Source organism: Apium graveolens, chromosome 10 (genome assembly GCF_009905375.1).
Source record: "Apium graveolens cultivar Ventura chromosome 10, ASM990537v1, whole genome shotgun sequence".
NCBI lineage: Eukaryota > Viridiplantae > Streptophyta > Magnoliopsida > Apiales > Apiaceae > Apium > Apium graveolens.
The window spans coordinates 44,835,679-44,856,361 of NC_133656.1; the positions used below are offsets into that span (position 1 = coordinate 44,835,679).

At 37.4% G+C, this 20,683-nt stretch overlaps 1 long non-coding RNA gene across 7 annotated transcripts; it reads left to right on the plus strand.

The window, feature by feature from the left end:
• Nucleotides 1–14,584: 14,584 nt before the first annotated feature.
• LOC141693086 (uncharacterized) lies at nt 14,585–16,676 on the plus strand. 7 transcript variants are annotated; one of them, XR_012563011.1, is made up of 5 exons: nt 14,585–14,865; nt 15,020–15,123; nt 15,230–16,027; nt 16,107–16,166; nt 16,267–16,676. It is a non-coding gene; the product is annotated as an uncharacterized LOC141693086 (long non-coding RNA). The 7 variants fall into 7 exon arrangements; XR_012563006.1 differs by having other exon boundaries at nt 15,230–15,522; nt 15,650–16,166; XR_012563007.1 differs by having other exon boundaries at nt 14,586–14,865; nt 15,230–15,784; nt 15,880–16,166.
• Nucleotides 16,677–20,683: the final 4,007 nt, after the last annotated feature.

Consider the following 20,683-nt stretch of genomic DNA (forward strand, 5'->3'; position numbering starts at 1 on the left):
TTCAGTGTGTGTGTGTAGTTGGGGTGTGACAGTTTTTGGTATCAGAGCCTAAGTTTAGAGTCCCTGGACAGCCCAATTAGGACCATAGGAAGTATGAGTATATATTATTATATCGGGAGTGCTAATACCCGATATTTGAATAGAACGTATCTGACCTTTGTATATATATATATTGCTTGACAACAACGTGCACATTCATCATCTTCGATTCCGCCGAGCGACACAATTGCTTTCTCTGTCTATACTGACTTAAGGATGCATCATGACTTTCTCTAAGGAAAGTATATCAGGCTGATGGAACATCTTGAGGAGCTCTATGCCAGTAAGCAAGTGATGGGTGATGGACCTAAGGGGAAAACCATTTCGAGGCTCGAATCATTGATCCAGGTGGCCACATCAAGATTGGAGGAGATGCCCGTGCACCGCGATCGGACCAGTCGGATTACTGTGCAGACGATAGTGGATGAGCTTGGGAGTGTGGTTAAGATGCTACGTGAGGACACTACCCCCGACATTGCGAGAACCTGTGAGGAGGAGTCTAAGGAGGAACCCGGGGAGGAATCTGAGGAGGAGGCTTAGGATGAGCTCTAGGAGACTTGACATTTTGTTGCTTGGATTAGGCTGTTCCTTTTATTACCATGTCATTTGTTTCCATTTCCAGACTCACGTACTATTTAATTCAGATCTGTGATCGTATTTGAACCCTGTGATTCGTACCTTTTGACTTGAACCATGTTAAATTCAAATATGCACTTTCTTTGATTCCTTTAAAATCTCTTGCTTATCACCAGGCATCACCATTATTGTTTGAAAACTGTTTAGCATGATAACTGCAAATAATACCCTAATTCTGTATCCCTAAAACAGTATAACTCTTATTTCAGAAAATGGCACCTAGAAGAGCCCGAGGAAGACCTACAAATAACCAAGAAAATGACGGAGAAAACCAAAACCCTGATATAGCACAACTTGTGGAGTTGGTATGCCAACAAACTGCTACCATAGCCCAACAACAACTACTTCTTTAACAAATGCAACCCCCTCAACCACCCCAGAAGGTGTCATTACTTTCAAAACATTTCAATCTGTAAAACCCCCAAAATTCAAAGGAACACAAGACCCGGTAGAAGCTCATGCTTGACTTAAGGAAATAGAAAAGTCCTTTGCCTTAACAAATATTGGAGATAATCAGAAGGTGGAGTATGCCACTTATTTTCTTAAAGGTGAATTAAACTATTGGTGGGAGTTGGCGAAAGCTTTAGAAACTACTGAAGTTATTACTTGGGATAGGTTTAAGAGGATGTTCATGGATAAGTATTTTCCTCGCTATATGCAAACACAAATGGAGATGAAATTCTTTGAGTTAAAGCAAGACAACATGACGGTCGGTGAATATGAGAAGAAGTTTACAGAACTTTCTAGGTTTGTGGGAGAGTATGTTGATTCTGAAGAAAAAATGGCAAAAAGGTTCCAACAGGGATTGAAGCCTTGGATAAGGAGTCGTGTGGCAGCTTTTGAGTTGACCACCTATGCTGAAGTGGTTCAGAAGGAGATGGTAATTGAAGGAGAGAGTGAGAAAAATCAAAAGGAGAAAGGAAACAAGAAGAGAAGATTTGAAACAGGAGAAGAAGGCTCAAGTTATAAGGGCCAGAATCAGAGGACTAATCAAAGGTTTAAACCTTAGAGTTGACCCAGAAACTTTAAGAAGAGAGAACTTGGGAATAAGTCACAAGAAACAAGATCTCAATCAACCAGTGGACAGAAACCCCCGCAAGGATCAGTTCCGGAATGTAAGATTTGTAATAGGCGATATACGGGAATTTGCAATAAGGCGAATATAGTTTGTTTCAAGTGTCATACGAAGGGCCATTATGCTCATGAATGTAAGAATCAGAAGGCCAACATCACGTGTTATAAGTGTGGGAAACCAGGACATGTGTCACAAGAATGTAAAGGAGTGGGTAATAACCAATTGATGCAACTGACTACTGCACCCTACCTTGTAAATCAAGTAACTCCTATGCCAACCCCATCATTCCCAATATCTTTCAATCAACCCCATATAGCATCATCTTCAAATCTCCCAGCTTTGACTTATCCAGCTCAAGCAAGAACTTTCAATACGAACGTGAAGGATGCAATTCAAAGTACCGATGTGGTGTCAGGTACGCTTTCTGTGAATGCCGCTAGTGCTAAAGTATTGATTGTTTCGGGAGCCACCAGATCATTTCTTTCAAAATCTTTTATTGATAAGTTGAATTGTGAAACCCAATTAATGCATGAACCCTTATACATTATCTTAGCTAATCAAGATAGAGTATCTGTAAATCGTATTTGCCCTCATTATTCGATAGAGATAGCCAGACACGTTTTTCCTGTGAACCTTATTCCCTTCCAGTTAGGCGAATTCGACGTGATTTTAGGAATGGATTGGTTGACAAGTTTTAGTGCTCAAATAGACTGTAAGGATAAAAAAGTAGTATTAAGTACATCTCAAGGTAAGAAGGTAACGTTCAAGGGCCAAAAGAAACTCAGACATTTCTCACCTCGATGCAAGCAAAGAAGTTGTTTCGAAAAGGATGCGAGTTGTATTTGGCGTATGTAATTGATAAAGGTAGAGAAGTTTCAAATCCGGAAGACATTCCAGTGGTAAGAGATTTTCTGGACGTTTTTCCTGAAGAACATCCTGGCTTACCCCCGGACAGATAAATTGAGTTTACAATAGATCTTGCACCCGACATCGAACCCGTTTCGAAAGCTCCATATAGGATGGCACCAACGGAGATGAAGGAATTAGCAAAGCAAATACAAGAATTACTAGACAAGGGATTTATAAGACCAAGTGTTTCATTGTGGGGCACGCGAGTGTTGTTTGTGAAGAAGAAGGATGGAAGCATGTGACTTTGTTTAGATTATTGAGAATTGAACAAGTTGACAATTAAGAATAGATACCCTTTGCCCAGAATTGATGATCAGTTTGACCAACTCAATGGAGCCTCTTGTTTTTCGAAGATTGATCTGCGATCGGGATACCACCAATTAAAGATTAAGTCTGAAGACATACGGAAAACAACTTTTTGAACAAGATATGGACATTACGAGTTTCTCGTTATGGCTTTTGGGTTAACGAATGCACCATCTGCTTTCATGGATTTAATGAATCCATTATTCAAGGAGTATTTAAACAAGTTTGTCATAGTTTTCATTGATGATAGAATGGTATATTTAAAGACAGAAGCTGATCACGCAGAACATCTAAAAATAGTCTTGGAAGTGTTGCGGAAGGAGAGATTGTATGCCAAGTTCTCGAAGTGCGAGTTTTGGTTAGTTGAAGTAAGATTTCTAGCACACATTGTTGGAAGAGAAGGAATTAGAGTAGATCCTGAAAAGATCGAGGCTGTAATGAATTGGGAGAGACCGAAGACGCCAACAGAAGTGAGAAGTTTTATGGGACTAGCGGGATATTACAGGAGATTTGTAAAGGATTTTTCAAAGATTGCTGTACCACTGACCAAATTGACAAGGAAGAATGAAAAGTTTGAATGGACGGAGAAGTACGAGAATAGTTTTCAAGAGTTAAAGCAAAGATTGGTAACTGCTCCGGTTTTAGCATTACCAGACAACAAGGGAGATTTTGTGATATATAGTGATGCCTCTTACAAAGGACTTGGATGCGTATTGATGTAACACGGGAAGGTAATAACGTATGCTTCAAGACAACTTAAACCGCATGAACAGAAGTACCCAACTCATAACTTAGGGTTAGCTGCGATAATGTTTGCTTTGAAGCTTTGGAGACACTACTTATATGGGGAAAAGTGTGAGATATACACAGATCATAAGAGTCTGAAGTACCTCTTTACTCAGAAGGAGATGAATATAAGATAGCATCGATGGTTAGAATTGATCAAAGACTATGATTGTTCGATACAGTATCATCCAGGAAAGGCCAACGTGGTAGCAGACGCTTTAAGTAGGAAGGAAAGGTTAAATATGATAACAATGCTGAAGGAATTATTTGATGAAGTTGAAAAATTGCAATAAGAGCTTTGTGATCATGAAAGAGCGGAAGAAATGTGTTATTCCATTACTTTTCAACCGACACTACTAGAAAGGATAAAGAAATGTCAAGATAAAGTAATGACTCAAGAGACTAATCAGTTGACAGGAGAAGAGATATATACCCAAAAAGACGAACAAGGTGTGTTGAGATTTTCAACAAAAATTTGGATCCCAAATGTGACTGAATTGAAGAATGATATTTTGAAAGAAGCACACAACTCAAGTTTTTTGATTTACCCGGGAAGTACCATAATGTACTATGATTTGAAAAAGAGTTTTTGGTGGCCGAACATGAAAAGGGAGATTGCAGAGTGGATGTCAAAATGTGACACGTGCCAAAGAGTGAAAGCAAAGCATCAGAGACCAAGTGGTTTAATTCAACCATTGAAAATTCCAGAATGGAAGTGGGAAAATATTGCCATGGATTTTTTAGTGCGTTTACCACGAACACATTCTGGACACGACGCGATTTGGGTAATAGTTGACCGCCTTACGAAATCGGCTCATTTTCTTCCAACCAATGAGAAGTCTTCATTAGACAGACTAGTTCAGATGTATGTACGCGAAATTGTGTTACGTCATTGTGTACATAAAGTCTGAAAATATAGCCACATGCGGTAACCAAAGCCATGGAAGACCATAACAATCACTCCTTAGAAGAGTCATCCTCTTCTCTATTCCCCGCTCCATGCTCATCCTCATCCTCTTCCTCATCTGAACCTGCTTCAGAGGAGGAGCTGATGCTCCCTGCTACCAGCTCCTTGATCTTCCTATAAAGGGTCGCTTTAGAGCTGGGGATACCCGAATGGGCCTTACCCTTGGAACCAAAAGCCCCGCGGCTTGAACTAGATTGAGACCGCGTGCGGGGAGTCTCGGGAACAGACCCAGAGGCCTTCCCGGATGGGTCCATAACAGGCATCTCCCAGGGGCAAGTAAAGAGACTCGGATCGACCATGTCCGGGTATGAGCTATGAACATCCTTAACCCCTCTTTGCCATCCGAAGGCCAAGTTCACGGGGCACATATAGTCGTCATGGTCATCCATCATCTGAGTAAATGTTAGGGATCTATGATATGAGTCCACAAATTCCCTCCACTTTTTCTTCCTTTTCTGTGTCTCCTTGGTGCATTTTCTCTCCAAGATAGCAACCTGGTCTTCCACCCTATGAGCCTTAGACTCCCACTCATCTGATGAGATCTTTATTTTGTTCATAGAGGTCTGTAATGCTGCATAGCTTCTCATCTTTATGCTCTGAATAAAGGACAAGGTGAAGTTACCATTGGCCTGAAAAGGAAAACACAAAGAGTAGTTATGAAAAGTTTAAATCAGAAGGGCTGAGTCCCCGAAACATGAAGCCCTGGCTGACCAAGACCAGGATAGGCCGACCAGGACATATGGAAGGCCAATTAGGCCGACCAGGACCTCCTTTAAGGATGGTCCAGACATCCCCGAAGTATTCCTAGAGGCCTTCCTATGAAACTTTTTCAAAATTCTGAAAAAAGTGCACTCGAACGAAAATTTATACAAGTTGAAATGTACCTGATATAAGGCTTGAACCCCCAGCATGTCAGCTTCAAGCAGCTTCTCCCCCCAAGAGACAAATAGAAGGTCAGGAGGAGTAACACAGTTCTTCGACCACTCAAGAGCTAGGCCTGGACTCGCAAGCACCGAATCGTTGGTAGAGATGCCCCATGAAAGCTCCTAAGGTACTTTCACACTTCCATCAAAGTCTTTGGCCCTCTTCTTTCTAGAGCCGGAAGCTTCAAGGAAAGCCCGAACCTTGGGGATATGGTTAGTCTGCTTGGCTGCATCTCTCACCATCCTTCCCGTAACCACGTCACTCTTATCAGTCATGGCATCAAGGGCCTCAATAGCTAAAATAAGATGAAAGAAAAAAATATAAGAATAAACTTATACATAGTTGAAGTAGAATAAAAATAAATACCCCCTTTAGAGAGACTGCTAATGCCATCCTCGATAAGTTTGGTCTTTATAACGAACTCCCAATAGGGGATTCTCCCATCATCATCAATAAGGAGATCATGGTCATGAAGCTCAACATCTGATAGATGAAGGATGTAATGAGAGCTGTTAACGGGACTGCTCAAGTCGTGTCTGAAGTATACCCCCCAGTCTCCCTATTTCCATTCCAAGACTACAAATTTCTTATTCCAGGGATGAATTGAGTCATGGAGAGATCTTGTATTCACTATGTAAGGAATATGAGGCCTATGATGTATAACAACCTAGCCACGCCTGTTCAAAGAATATGCCTTCATCATAAAGATGCTTCGGAACATTCTTATGCTTAGTGGGATGTGCAAGTCATTGTACCTCACTATGAAGAGAATAATGAAAGTCCACCCCATTGGGTAAAGCTGATAAGGATGGATCCTCATCTCGGTAAGGAGCCTCAGGATTAAAGAGTGCAATGGAAACTTTAGCCCAGACTTTACGACTACCTTGTGTAGAAATAATCTTTGAGGGCTGAGGTTGTAAGTTTCCTCGCCAGGTTTAGCCTTGCGAACCTCTATACATTCTGACCAAGGGTAACTCGACCGAATGTCCTCAACATCCTCCTTTCTAAGAACACTCTTGTGGTGGAACGCATCAAAGTGAACAGTGCTGGGGTACTCATCAGCCTGCTCGTCCAGCATACTCATGCTGTTGGAACAACGATTAATGGAGTAAGGGGAGACAAAAGTCATACCTTTCAGAGAATGAATTGTAGCCATCTTTTGCATAGCCTCCTTGATGGAGAGAGAATATTCTCTAGGACCTTGACCTTAAGATATCTTGGAATAACTTGAGAGAAGTTAAAGACTTCGGGAAAACTTGAGAGAATTTGAGAAGTTGAAAAATGAAAGTGTGAATGAAAATGAACATGTGTCATCTTATTTTATAAGAAAAGAGCTACCTACCACAGTAGGTGTAACTCTTCCTGGTTCGCATTGGCAGGTACCTCTCAAAAAACACTGGAAAATGGTGGAGAAAACGATCGGAAAATCAGAAGATAGAACATAAAAACTGAAGGAAGTGATGCAAAGCGTCGCTTATCGTATCATTCCTCCAAGAAAAGCCTGACTGAGGCTAAACACTAGTCGTTTGTCTTAACTGAGGAGTAATTATGCTAATCACCATGATTAGTGAAACTTATGAAAGATTAAAGCAAGATCAAGTTCTTAGCTGAACAAGTTTCGTGAAGAACAGAGTGTTCACGAGTACAAGAACAGAACGTTCTCCTCTCGGCAGACCAGACCACCCTGCAGCTGGTCCTATGGCCGACCAAGAGAAGGCTGGGCTAACCAGACAAAATGGGGGCCTTTTTGGCCGACCACGAACCTTTGTATGCTTGGTCCAGACCCTTCTAAAGGTGTTCCGGACACCCTCCTACAAAATTTCTCAAAAATTCTTGGAAGAGTGGCTCTCAATGAAAACAAGTTTGATGGAGTACAGAACATCATGTAGAATAAGTTCGATGGCGTATAGAACATCCTATAGAATAAGTACAGAACGTTCAGAAGAACGAGTACATAACGTTCATTGAAAAGAGGAAAGAAGAGCCACAAGGGGCTCTAGGTCTACCATGGGATGAATTCCATGGCCAAACAAGAGCAGACAAAGCCTATCAAACTGCATGAAAGGCTTGAAGTTGGATAAAAAGTTCTTCAAAAAAAAACTGGGACAACCACCCCTTGCCACTGATGTTAAAAAAAATATTACCATGAATGCGCCTCTATCAATAGAATATATGGATTTTATGATGAATGTAAGCGCCGATTCAATGTTAAACTATGGAAAACCTTTACTGACTGTTTCAACTGTCTTCCTTGTTGGTTAGACTGGTTCACCTTTTAAACTTATAAAGAAGTACTATTCATATCTTAAACTATAAAACAAGTTAGATTATTAAGTATGATTTGAACTTCAATGTATTGCAACTACCACAATTGGCAAGACCTGCTACTATTATTAGGGACGATTAGTGTATAAAACCCGTAATTAACCTGAATTAAGGGGAATTCACTACAAGAATAATGTCAATAGACATCACACATTAGACATCAGTTAACTTTGCCACTGATGTTAAAAGAAATATTGCCATGAATGCGCCTCTATCAATAGAATATATGGATTTTATGATGAATGTAAGCACCGATTCAATGTTAAACTATGGAAAACCTTTACTGACTGTTTCAACTGTCTTCCTTGTTGGTTAGACTGGTTCACCTTTTAAACTTATAAAGAATTACTATTCATATCTTAAACTATAAAACAAGTTAGATTATTAAGTATGATTTGAACTTCAATGTATTGCAACTACCACAATTGGCAAGACCTGCTACTATTATTAACTTAGTTTATATGGAAAACCTTTACTGACTGTTTCAACTGTCTTCCTTGTTGGTTAGACTGGTTCACCTTTTAAACTTATAAAGAAGTACTATTCATATCTTAAACTATAAAACAAGTTAGATTATTAAGTATGATTTGAACTTCAATGTATTGCAACTACCACAATTGGCAAGACCTGCTACTATTATTAACTTAGTTTATTTGTCACTTCTTGTAGTGTTTGCTTTGCTTCTTTATATTTATATAAAGGGTCTTTCTTCAAGAACCATCATCCGAATGAGAACAGATGGAATTCTGACTATTGTATTTACACATATAGTCCCCTGTCCTGGTGTTTCAAACGTCAACAATTAGTAAAAGTCAGTTAGCCTTAAGTTTTAGACGGCTATGTTGGTGTCATGCTGCCAAAATTCTCATAGTTTTTTAACTTGATTGCAGTATTGCTACTTCTTTATATAATGACTATTAATTTATTCCTATATAAATATTACTTGTTTTATTTCCTATTTAATTAAGGTTCCTGCTAGAGTTGACTGATATATTTTTCTTTTGGTGTTGGATCTTTCTTTCTGCTCTACGCGTCCTATTTGTTTTGATAAATTTTTTTATATGTGATCTCAGTTGATAGGTGGGGGAAGTGGCTATGATTATAAATCAGTCAGAAGATGGACTACTCAAAGGAAGTTGGGATACAGTCTCATTGAATGTGAAAAAGTAATTTATGTGTGTGTGTTAATTATTGTTACCCTATTATAATTGGGATGCTGACAATATTTCTTATCATCATTATTAATTTCAGATATTTGTCCCTATCCATAAAGAAGCACATTGGTGCTTGGCAGTAATCAACAGGAAAGATGAGAAGTTCCAGTATCTTGATTCTCTTAAAGGAGGGGATCGACAAGTAATGAAAGTTTTGGTATGTTGTGGGTTCACCCCTGCCCTTCAAATTATTTGTCTACTTGCATACGTGTAAATTAGTTTTAGTAGACTTTAGGTTTGGCTAATCTAGCATGGTTGTTAATGCAAAGCTTCCTTATCTATCTTATGTGAAGATTCAGTAAATTGGTTGTTAAATTGATTGGAACATCAGGACAGGGGAAGACATTCACTAAAGAAGTTGTAGAGGCTATGGCTTCTTTCAATAAGGTCCTTCCTCCCCCTTGGCATGTATCTCAATATAACATATTTTTATATACAAGTATGTAAGTTCATGAGCCGACGAAATGCAGAAACCTCTTATTATGGCTCTCTCAAACCCAACCTCTCAAGCCGAGTGCACTGCTGAAGAAGCTTATAACTGGTGTGAGGTAAACAAAAGATGTTTTTCTTCCCTCCATGATATATTGATATGTATCCAACGTTAGTTGATGTTATTTACTTCAAAGAAACTCATTGAACCAACAAAACCTTATTCCTTAATACAGGGTCGTGCAGTGTTTGCCAGTGGAAGTCCATTTGACCCTGTGAAATACAATGACCAACTTTTCATTCCTGCCCAGGTTCTATAAATTTATCTTGTACATTTTATATCAGTATTAGTTAGAAAAAATTATATAAGCATAAATGACTGAGATGTTTGGGTTCTCTTTGTTTTAAAGGCAAATAACGCATATATCTTTCCTGGACTTGGACTTGGTTTGGTTATGTCTGGTGCAATCCGCATGCACGATGAAATGCTTCTTACAGCTTATAAGTACTGACACTCCATTTATAGGACCATGGAATTACATGTTCTAAATATACCATAATTCTTCCTATTAATAATGCTGACTACTGAACTATAAATTGCTAAGTATGAACCATAATTGTTTGATAACTAGACGCATACTATGTCAGCTGAGTGCGTAAAAGCTTATTATCTGTGAATTTTTTTAAATAGCTGAAGCTTTGGCCTGTCAAGTAACACAGGAACACTATGATAAGGGAATGACATTCCCACCATTTTCTAATATCAGAACAATATCCGCTAACATTGCAGCTAAAGTTGTTGCATAAACAGGGAGAATATTTTGTAATAAAGAAATTTTACATGTGTGTTGCATTCTTTCAATCGTTTAGAGCTCCATGAATAATAATCCTTTAGTTCTTATCCCCTGTACTGATTGAATCATGCTTATCAGAAATGCATTTATATTAGGGAGAATGTGTGTGTGGTCTAATTAAGAATACTCTCTCGCAATCTCATTCAGTTTTCACCATGACTATTTAATAGGCACTCAGGAAGATTCAGCAGAAGCGTATGACATTGCTGCTATGGTTCCCACCATACTAACTGGCCTACAATCACATTCCAGCAAACGAAGTCTCCAATTACTATACACTACCCGTACGCTGATCACCAAAGGCTCTGGTGTAAACAAGAAATACCAGATGTCGATTCTTCCTCCCAAAGCTATCAAGGATTTCACCAACTTCAATTAGGCAGCAGTAACAACAACTTTTATCAACCTTCCGTGCTGCATATGTTTAGAAGCGAGAATGTAATAGTTTAAATTTCAGATCATATGGTTTACTATTTTGGTTGACGTTCTCAGACAATAATTACACAATTAGTGATGTAAAACTTTACACAATTTGGTCTATAAACTTCTTACACATCACTTTCAATTCAGAAAAGCTGATGTCAAAAAAGATAATATACATCACTTTAAGGTAAAAAACCGATGTCAAAGAAATCCAGGTTCAAGTCTAAATGAAACATAGAAATCACTTTGTTTAAGATAAAACTGATGTCAAGTAACATTATAAACATCACTTTTAACCAAACAAAACTGATGTCAAAAAACACAATGTACATCAGTTTTAGGCAAACAACTGATGTTAAAGACTAACATGTTCAAGTCTAAATGATACATAGACATCACTTCATTTTAGAAACACTGATGTCTATACGCTAAATTAGACATCACCTTTCATTAAAGAAACAGATGTTTAATATGTCATTTTACATCACCTCTGTCAAAATTATCGATGTTTTTGTGACAAAAAACATAGCTCAATATATGTTTAATATGTTTTAATAGTTGTAATTTAGTTATTAAATAATTTTGTTATAGCATTTTTTGTAAAAAATCATCACATAGACATCAGTGTTTTTCATGAAAATCGATGTTTTTGTGACAAAAAGGATAGCTCATGATATGTTTAACATGTTTAATTAGGTGTAATTTAGTTATTAATTAATTTATTTATAGCATTTTATGTAAATAATCAACACATAGACATCTGTTTTTTAACTAAAATCGATGTCTAATCGAGTATAGACATCGGGTATTCACCGATGTCTAGAATAGACATCACCGACATCAACATCAGTTGGAAAACAGCATAGACGTCGGTCAAAAAGCGATGTCTATGGACTTTTTTCTTGTAGTGATTACTGAGTTGTGTGACAAAATTAGCCCCGATTAGGGCTAATTAGCCCTGATTAGGGAATGTTAGCAACTTTCACCCTATAATTAGCCTTGACAAAGGTTAAGGGGTGATTAACGCTCGCTTTTTAGTCCCGATTAGAACCGTTTAATGTTAAACACTATCCAATTATCTTGTGCAAAGGCCTTAAGTGTGAATACTCACACTATATTAATCATTGTGAACGTGTAGGTCGCTCCACACTTTATGATAAAACGATGATACCCATGAAGGGCGAATACACGAGAAGGGCCAAAAGTACCCCGAGTCGCGAAAAGACCATTATAACTTTTGCAAAAACTCGAGCAGTATTCCTGGAAGTTGGGGGGCAAATGATATGGATATAAAATACATTATAAAGACATATTAAATGACATGTTAATTACACTTGGGCTTCATGTCCTAAGCCCATCACAGGCCTATCTGGTCTAAGCTCATAGCAGACTCAAGACGGCCCAAATGGTCAAAGCCCACCAGCGGAGGTCGTCAAGGTCCACGAACTTGAGCTGCTCACGGGCCAGACCCAATACGGCTGGAAAAGCAGAGATATATGTCCAAAACAGACTCAAAGTCCTACAACGAAGGATCTGGAATTCCTTCCCTTACATGACTCCTAATTATCATTTAAGTAAGAGACTTGTCTACCAAGTCTCCCTATACAAGTCTAACCCTAGACTCACCTCTATATAAAGGGCTCCACCCCTCAACCTCGAACTACATTTTTAGCTTGATTCTCTACTACATAGAGATACGTAGGCATCTTGCGAGGACCGATAGTCCCTACCGCGAGAGCAGCCATTGAAGATCGAAGCTCACAAACCATAGCATTAATTACTAATGCATCCTAGTTTTTATTCCACAACAACATCCTTCATCTTATAGATTCTGAGCTTTATGACCGTGATCGCCTTATTGATGATGATGGAAGAATCGTTTATTGGGTGTTTATTATGGAGACCAAGCTCGTCGAGGATGGTATTAGCATCTTTTCTAGAGAGGGTATTCATTTTTATTTTATCTTAACTTTGTTCAAGTTTGTTTTTATATCCATCTTTCTTTTATTTTGTTTCAGCTGCCGAGGCCTTAGATGAAATGACTGACAATAATGACAAGATTACGAGAATGATGGCTAGGGAAGCAGTCAAGCAGGTTAACCGCATTCCCAAGTTTCCGGCTTTCCTTGAGGCCTCTGGCTCTCATAAGAAAAGAGTCAAGAATTTGATGAAAATGTGAAGATCTCTTCCGAACCTTTCGGGGAAATATCTACTAATGACTCGGTGTTCAGGAGCCCAACCCTTGCTCTTGAGTGATCCAGGAATTGAATTACTCCTCCAAACCTTCTTCACATTTCTTCGAGTGAGAAGTTTCTCAAGGCCGAGGTGCCAGGGGCTCACGCCTTGTACCAGGTACATCTTAATTTATTTATTTTTCGTTCAAGTGTGCTCCTTTCATAATTTTCATAATTTTTTCTCAATAAGGTCAAGGAAAATCCTCTAGAAGGGCTTGGACAAACCTTACAAGAGGTCCTGGTCGTCCTTAAGCCCTCCATTTGGCCTACTCGGCCCTTTCTGGTTTTGCTCAGCCAAGATCATTCTTTCGAGAAGGTCCTGGTTGGCCGAGACTCTATGCGTTGGGGACTCGACCCTTTTGAGTCTTAGTCGGTCTTGGTATCTTAACCCATGCCTGACATAGCCTTTATATGACTCTTCTTTTTATTTTCTTTGTCAGGACAATGCATACTTTGCAGAGTCCTCTACTCAAAGTATCAAGATGAGGAGTGGCTATGCAGCATTGTAGACTTCCATGAACAAGATAAAAATCTCCTCAGATGAATGTGAGTCTACGGCTCATCACCCGAAAGAAAAGGTTGTTATCCTAGAGAAGAAGTACTCCAAGAAGATAAAGAAGAGGAAGATGAAGTGGAGGAAGCTTGTGAATGTTTACCATAAATCCCATGAATTTAACCAGATGATGGACGATAATGATGACCAGATGCGCGCCATGAACCTGGCCATAGAATGGAAAAAGGGCGTCAAAGACGTTAATAGCTTGTATGCAGACGTGGTCGCACTACGCCATATATGGCCTATTTGCATGCTTTTGTATGGTATTGCCTTAGAAAACGTTGCAATAGGTATGCAATTAAGACCCTTTCACAACACCCCGATTTTGGTGTCACTATAGGCATATAGACATGTTGCTATAGCTCAATAAATCTATAGTGTTCCCGTAGATATCTTTCCTATTGCAGCCCATTATATCGTGTTACCATATACAGCTAAATTGTTTTTTAAAAAAATTAACTCAAAATTAAATTTATCTTTAAATTAATTAATTTGAATAAAATAATTTATGGAGTTTTCTAGAAAGTAAAAGTAAGAAAAATAAATAAAATATTCATATTTTTATAAGTTATATAATATTTGATTTGATTTTAAAACTAAATGAATACATTTAAATAATTAGTTTATAAATATTGATTAAAATTACTAAACTAGTTTTTTTTGTTGAAAATAAAAGTTTATAATAGCTTTAAATATTTATAAATAAATCATAATAAATTAATTTTAATGAATATAATATGTGTAATATAAAGATATTATAATTTTTTATAGAAAATTAAAGTTTGTAATTTCTTTGGATATCAACTGATTATTCAAATTAATAGTAATAAATATAATGTGTGTAATATAAAAATAGAAAAAGAAATAATGGAAATTAAATGGGTCGTGAAGAATTTATTTTGGGTTTGGGCGCCCAAATAATCGGGGTAGGCGGCTTAAATTTTGACAAGCCGGGACTTCAAAATTTCAGACAAAACATTTGGGGGAATTAGATTAGGGAAAATATATGCACGATTAAATAAGGTGGAGAGTTCATATTTCATCTATGGGTTTGGGATTCAAGCGACGGGTTCTGGAAAAAAGGTCAAGTAATACATTTAAATTAAACTTCTTTACCGATTTCATATCAAGATGAAGTAGAGCATTAGGGTTCAAGCTTCTCTACCGATTTCAAGCTTCGATTTGGAGGTATAAACTCTCTTCCACCTTCTAATTTAACTGTATGCATGTAAAGTTAATTATTTTTATCAGGGGAAAAATCTGTGTGACTAGCTCACGTTGATGTCTGAACCATAAATCTGAGGATGCTTTTCTGTTGTTTCGTGGATTTTTGGATGGGCAGGCTCACAAGTTTGGTTCTGGTAGATTTAGATAAGCAAAAATATAACTTTACTGATTTCTCCGATGAAGGCTTCACAATATCAGTCTCGCTGGCTGCTTTGTGTTGTAAGTTATCCTGATTAAGTTTAAATGTTTGTTTCATTTGATGCAATATTTTAGTGTTTTATGTTGTAGTTATTGTTAATACTATTGTTTTGACGTAACACTGCAGGCCAAAAGATGATGGGCCTAAGAGATCTGAAGAATCAAAACTGTACCATAACTACTTCTTGTGCTGAGAAACATTTTCTTACTTATATCTCTATCTCTTGTAAGAATGGAAGGTCAACTGACAGATCTTGGAATTGTAGCCTTGATGTCTGGAACGCCTAATATCTAGGTTTGGTGAATTCGGTGGTGAGAAGGGTGGAGCTCCAGCTGACTATCAACCTGCTCCAGCTGAATCTTTGCTCTACTGATTAGCCAGCGCATCTACCTGATAACTTCTTTAATATGCTTATAAATGTTATTCTTTAATTCTTTAATGTTACATACATTATTGTCCTTGGAATTTTTTTGTTATTGACTTTTGATTTGTAAGAATGCCAAAGATAAGAGTGGTGTCCAGTATTTAAATTATTTTTTACTGCAGAGTGGGATTTGGGTGGTTTCCTAGCTTGGTTACTTTCAATTGAACCAGCTTTGAGACTTAGATCATCAGAACCTGGTTTCCTTGACTTGGTATGTACAAGTGCAGGTTACCTTTTATAAAAGTACATTTAAAAAGGTAGTAGTAAGTTTCCGTTTTGCACTTGTTTACTTGGAAACAACTCTATATGTCTGATCATGCCTTAATTCGTTGTATTTTCTTGAATTTAAAAGGATTGAGATGTGCTTTATGACTCAAGCATATTAACACGTGTCTTTGTTATCCAGGTGACAACCACAAATTATATAGTATCCCCTCCCCTCCCCCATCACATACACACAGAAACAAGCAAGAAGATCAACTGCAATTTCTGATATAGAAGTACACTTGCAACTCTTGCTTTAGATGCATATGAGTTGCATAATTAATATTTTTTTATTAATTTCTCTATGAGCTTCAGGGGTCAGATTCACTAGCATCATGGCAGTCAAATCTCTGCTTTAAACTGACCGTATTTGAGGTAAGAGCAAGTAAACAGTTCATCAAGATGTCATACATGTAATGGTCATCAAGTTAAAGAAAAATACACTATAATAAATAAGGTAATCTGCATGTTGCAGGGAATATAGGTACTTGTTCATAGAGGAGTTTATGAAGCTGAAAAGAGAATCTATGGGCAATTTAAACCAATAATAATGGAGCACCTGGACAAGTATGGTGAAGGAGAAAAATTGAGTTTCATTGGCCATTGTTTCGGGGGTAGTGTCTCGCTGTTAGTTAACTTGATGTTACTTACTAGGAAAGTTGTCAAGCCGCTTGCTCTCAGACCAGTTATTATATTTGGATCACCGTTGGTGTTGTGCTGCTGTTGTTAAATCAGAGGTGGTTTTATAGACTGAACATATACTTTTATAGAACTTGTTATAGTTCTGAATGATAGCATTCAGTAGAATGTAATTTTTATAGAATTTGGTTAAACTCTTTGTAATGATTCATCAGTTTTATATTTATTAATTTAATTTGAGTTTTATATTTTGGATATAAATATTTGTCTAATTAATATTATATTTATAAAAATTTAAAGAAAAATAAACAAAAAACTATTAAATATGAATATTTGAAAACTACCAATGTGGGGCCCACATGATGAGGCCCACTTTTTGTCAGTTAGTATACCTATTGCAACACCAAATATGTGTTGCTATACTCTGAAAATCCTATTGAAATTGGTATCTATAACAACATATTTTGATGTATTATCATAGATTGACACTGTTGTAAGGTTAAATACCTATAGTGACGGCCTTAGACCTAACACCAAAAAAGTGTTGCAATAGACCTCTTTTTGCCTATGACAACATTTTTAGGGGTCTATAGTAACACAGTTTTCGTGTTGCTAAAAGCCATCTATGGTGTAGTATCGATTCGAGCCTCTTCACTTGTCTTTGGGAGGTTCTTGTTATGGACCCATCCAGGCAGGCCTCTGGGTCTATGCCCGAGACTTCCCGCCAACGGTCTCACTATAGTTTAAGCCGCGGGGGTTCTGGTTCCAAGGGTAAAGCTCCTTCGGGATGCCCCAACTCTAAAGCAGCCATTTACGGGAAGATTAGGGAGCCGGTTCCGGGGAGCAGCAGCTCTTTATCCGATGCCGGTTCGGATGAAGATGGTGAGGAAGAGGAAGAGGATGTCGCCGAGAGAGAGGGGAATGATATAATATCCCGAGTTTTTAAATGAGTGTGAATCTCTAAATCTTGTGATTGACATTAATTGATTATTGTTATGACAATGTGATTAGACTATATATGTGTTTGTTATGTGGATTAATATGGATTAAACCAATATTGAACCCTCTCTTTCTTTCTGTGATTCGAAGGACGAAATTCGTTGAATGAGGGTATATTATAGTCACCTGGACTTTTTAAAATTTGTTTTCATTATAAAAGTAATTTCCTTAAAAAGAAAGGAATAAAATTTTGATAAATTATCCCATCTTATATAATTTTAAAAATTTTATATTTAAACTCCGAGTTATTGTGTTGTCAATGCGTAATTTCCTTTCAAAACTAAATTCTATATTTTTTCTAAAATCTTTTTATTGGTGGTGTGAGTATATGCTCTACGTGATTAAGTGTCACCTGTATAATTATTCGTATAATTAATTTGGTAATATATGAATATTATATGGTTCTTCTGTGAAGTTGTATGTGAATGATTTTCCCGTAATTATTATTTGTAAGCATTAGAAATGTGAGTTTAATTTTTAATATTATTGTGACGACCTTAACCCTAGGGTCAGGAGTTGACATCACTAAATATAACAAATCACAATTACAAACTACAAAATTATCATTATTATACTAACACAACCCCAAAACCAAGATCTGATCCAGGTTCAAGTATGATTTAAGCTACTCACTATTACACAACCATTTATTGAAAAGTCTGACACACTAACTTATTCATCAACTCATCAGACCACAATTGATCTGATACAAACTAACTCTGAGGAGTCAGGACCGAGAGGGACTGGGACTCTACTGTGACTGTGTCGAATGGGTCTTCTAAGCATCCGTAATATATATATATATATATATATATATATATAAAACAAGCTGCAAGGGTGAGCAATCAATTGCTCAACAGTACCACTATATGAATAACAAGTAAAGCAGTTTATAAAAATAGTTATAGGAACATAAATCATAACTCATTTACAAAAACAATTAAAACAGGTATAAACTGGATATTAACAATAGCATGCTCTGTAAAACGTATCATCAGTCGTGCATTGTGTGAATACCAGAGTCCAATTTTAGCATGCTATTTTCATTTCTAAATCCACTGTTCCATTACAGGAACCACAAAGTCATTTGTTCCGTTACGGGAACCATAAAACCAAAATCAGTTATATATTGGACGAATCCTAGGGACAGCTGATCAGTCTATCCAACTAAAAACCTATTCCGTAACTTAAAGACTATGTAGGTCTCTGTAACGCTGGACTAAGCGGTTCAATTAGCGCACGCAACCGACTTAGCCACTTACGCAAACCCGTTGGGCCGTTACGGGCCTCTTACGCAACCATCCAATATCTGATCCGTTTTATCCAGTATCCAAAACCACTTATACCTATCTCTTGTTAAAACAATTTATCACATCACACTTTCCAAAACCTTTCAGATTTTATTCATAATTTAGAGATATGCATTTCAGAAGTTACTTTTCCCCAAAACGTAATTTAAAAAATATTTTCTAATACAGGGGATACGTAACTTAAAACATTATGTTCCACTACACAATTTAAATCAGCAGTTATTCATATATACTGAACTGTAAAAGATTTGTTCAGGGGTACTTGCCTTGCGAAGCTTTTAAACTATAAACTAGCTCGACTTTAAACCGACTTTAACTTTCGGGTCCTTCGACTTGAACCTATAGAATCGATATATCCTAGGTTAAACGACCAATTATGCTTGACATATCCTTTCCCCCTCAAAAAGATTATGTCCTTAGAATCTTAACTAATTAAACTGTAACACCCCCAGATCCGGGGTCAGGGATCCGGGTCGTCACGGTCTTTCTTTCCACAATATCACTTCACTTAATTAATAATAAATAACCCTATGATGTGACCCCACACTAACACACACCACAACCTGTTATAGTCTCAGAGATGAAATTGAAATAAGTACAAGTCCTTGAATCCACAATTAAAAGTTATTACAACCCAAAATGATTACTTGATAAATTTACAGTTAATTGCCATTATCTGCCATAAGTTATAATTATACATAATTGATTCTCAAAAGTAGAATGCCTGATCTATCAATAGATCTACCTCTGCAGCTATAGCAGCTACAACATCAACGGGAAGACGCGGGACGCTTCCCACGCGCTTGCGCTGGGTCTGCTGGAGTCTAGTCATCTTTCCTAACTGTTGTTGTGTGATGAAGAAATAAAGCAAGAGTGAGCCTTACAGCTCGCAAGATAATATATAGTGATAACAATAATACAAGTATCTAAATGGATACTTACTAGAATCTTTTATCATGAGTAAGGTAATTACTTACTGGATATAAGTTTTAAAAGAAGATGAAGTTACCAATTACTTCACTATACTTATACCATTTTTAGAAATCTACTTGAACTACTACTGTTCAAAGTATAATAAGATTCACGAGGTCATCCCCTAGATGAGACCACAAATAAAACTTGAAAATATTTGATCTTTGAAATATTTTGAAGAGAAATGAAGTTACGAGATACTTCATTCAATGGATACACCAATAAAACTGTTTGACCCTGTCAATGCTTCGGCAACCACCCATTAGTAGCCTTTCGATCGAAATGCTACAGGTAGTGTTGCAGAATTATCCAAATGGATGATGAACTCATTACGGGAGTTTGCCGCGCCAGGAAGACCACTTACGATGATCAGTCGTAGTAGTACAACCCCACCATTTTCTACATGTAGAGGAGAACCTGTCGGATTTACTTGTCAACCGAACACTGAACTCCTAAGGAATGGACCGCCTTAGCGGAACTTCCAGGCCATTTGGGCCAATATAATAATACGGCTGGGCCGGCGCTACTCGGCCACTTACGCCACTCCTAGTTCAGATGAAATCCATGACTCTGAAACGTAAAGCTCATCCCCACTTTTCCCAAGTAGAAACTTGTTGATACGGCTCCACCAAGAAGTCGTATCTAGTTGGAAAGGAAAACTCACCGATATTTCCCAGGCGATGCCTGTTAATGGATTAACTTGTTCCAAGAATTTTACTTCCCGAGTATTGGGTAAGTAATCAAAACTCTTTTATCAAGATAACAACCTTGTTGCGAATATAAAATACACCACAGAGCCGGATCCCTCAGGTTTTGAGCGAGTATTTAAATCCCCTTCGAAAGGAGGATCTTAAATATAAAAATGAATTTTGGGATCCGCTCTAACTTTTAAAAATCATTTTAAAGACTCGAAAACACTTTAAAGAGTGTTTGGAATAATGCAGATTTAATAAAGTAAATCAGTCTCAATAA